At 40.6% G+C, this 2,397-nt stretch overlaps 1 long non-coding RNA gene across 1 annotated transcript; it reads left to right on the forward strand.

Annotated features, from left to right (window-relative positions):
* Positions 1–423: 423 nt before the first annotated feature.
* Positions 424–1,449, forward strand: LOC121909312. Its single transcript, XR_006099406.1, has 2 exons — positions 424–524; positions 1,218–1,449. It is a non-coding gene; the product is annotated as an uncharacterized LOC121909312 (long non-coding RNA).
* Positions 1,450–2,397: the final 948 nt, after the last annotated feature.

A 2,397-nucleotide genomic window follows, 5' to 3' on the forward strand; every position in this document is an offset into this window, starting at 1 on the left:
ATTCACAATGTGTGAATTTCATGGTAAAGTAATTATTTTTGTCTCTCGGGAGTTTAGACAAAGAATAGATTCCTCAGCATCGTTCTAACACTTTTACTGCTGCTGTGCGCTTGTCTGTCTGTGTTGGGGTTTCTGGAGAGATTGGAAGTAGATGTAACAAATAGAGTTGAAAACATTGTTGACAGTGGATTACCCCAGCCTGTCATGTAATCATTTTCATGATATTTGGGACACTTAGAGTCATAGATATAAAGCCAATGTTTTCTTCAAAGATTAATACGAGTCAAACTTGGACAATAGTTATCAGTGTTTTAAAGGCAATTCCTAAATCTTCCTGGTAATATCTGTAATAAAATATTCTAAACTCAGTGTTCACTTACAAGCTTTTCGGATGTTTTGACAGCATTTGACGGTCTTCTTAGTAGCAGTGACCCTGCGTAAGAGACTGATAGACCACCAGATCAAAACTGGTCACATCATCGACTGGGAGGGTGATCCAAGTCATCGACCAGAGAACGATGAAGGTGAAGAGGGAAATAGTACACCTGACACATGTTTGTGTAATGGCAGTATGGAGGAGTTTCTCAAGATTTCAAAACTGTCCTCAGATAAGTGTGACTTCAATTTATTTTTTACATAAACACTGATTAATGCTTGTGACTCGTGTGTGTTTGAATTTCCCTTCAGGGATCAATAAAGTAATATCTATCGATCTATGTATCTATCTAATAATCAGTTGAAAACAGTGGTGTAGTCTATGTGATATGCAGGTAAACACCATATAGGCTCCCCACTAAGAAAGCTCTAGGATTTCCATATACCCACTTAAAAATGCGGATGATGTCAGCATCGTCACTGGATGATGTTGACATCATCCGCATTTTTAAGTGGGTGACATCACCTCACCCTTATGGACATTATGCTGCTTCTCTGTAGCGATCCCACGCCTCCCCCTCTTACCCCACCCCAAGGACACTGCCAGCAAACAGAAGAAACTGGACCAGGTGAAACAGGAAGTGTTCCATACTTTTTTCCAGGGCTTGTGGGCTAATACACAGCAAACCCAGTATGCATAATTTGATGATTTTGATGAGTAAGTTAATTTATTAAGGAGTTCTGTCTCTGAGGCTTATTGGTCTTGTAGCAGTTCTTGGATGTTTCCCCCCCTACTAATTCCTCTCCTTTCCTCTTTGTATGTTTTTCTCACTATCGTCCAGACCACGATTCAGACGCCCAAAAAATCTATCATTGAGATGAACCCTCATGTGAAGCGCACCATTGACTGTCAAAGCGGTGAATAACTGTCTCCTCCAGCCATGCAAAAATCACCAGGGATGGTGATTAACACTAAAACAGTAGAAAATCAGTCCAAAGCGTTTAAATCTCCCCAGCTGTAAATGTCATTAGCTGTTAAAGTCTTGTGTTGCTTGTAATAAATTGTTGATAACACATACCCGCTCTTTCAGAGTGCTTTCCATTATGTGTGGATCCATGTAGTGAACGCGTTAGTGAGTGGTGCTTATGGGGTGTCGCTCCGGGATGGGTGTGTACGAGGTTGGACGGGAATCATCACAGTATGCCCCACTACAGTAAACTAGACTACACCACTGGTTTCAAATGGCCTCAAATGTAAAAGCGAGAGAGGCGCAAACCAGGGCCGGATTTATCTCTTCTTCATGTGTTTTTTATGCGTTGTAGCTCTTGACTCATATGACCTGCGTCTCTCAGCAGCACAGCTCCATCAGCGCCGCTCCAGAGGGACTAAAGACTGTAATAACCAGTGTGAAGTCGCAGCTGCCACACTGTATCTGCGTGTGTCTGTATAAGTGGCTGCTTGCTTATTTGTGTGTTTTCTGTATGTATTAATTTGTATGTTTGTCTGTGTATGCCTGATCCCACACTTAGGCGACACGGAGAGACGCTTCTGTCATGCACAGTTCAGGCATTAACTCTTCACTGTTGCACTGCAAAGCCATCTGTTTCCCAACTTGCTCCCGGTGTGGACATGTGCTTGAGTGTTACATACTGTCAGTGTTGGGAAGGTTACTTTTAGAGATTACTGGTGACCCTGTTAAAAATGTAATAAGTAATGTAACTATTTTAAAAGACTTCATCAAGGTAATGTAACTTATTACATTTGATTACGTTTCCATTACTTTTATAACAAATGTTTTAAACTTGGCAATAAAGCTGAAAAATCCTAAAACCATGAATTTAAACCAGGCAGTGTAAACCTCACAACAGTACTCAACACTGACTACTGACAAAGTTTGATTAAAAGTTCTTCAATATAATTTGACCACCAAAACAAATCACAAGTATGTCGCTCACAGGAAAAATGTAACCATAACCTCAAACCAAATCCACATTGATATAAACTCCATGCTGAGTGGTGAT

The sequence above is a fragment of the Thunnus maccoyii genome, chromosome 12 (genome assembly GCF_910596095.1).
Source record: "Thunnus maccoyii chromosome 12, fThuMac1.1, whole genome shotgun sequence".
Taxonomy (NCBI): domain Eukaryota; kingdom Metazoa; phylum Chordata; class Actinopteri; order Scombriformes; family Scombridae; genus Thunnus; species Thunnus maccoyii.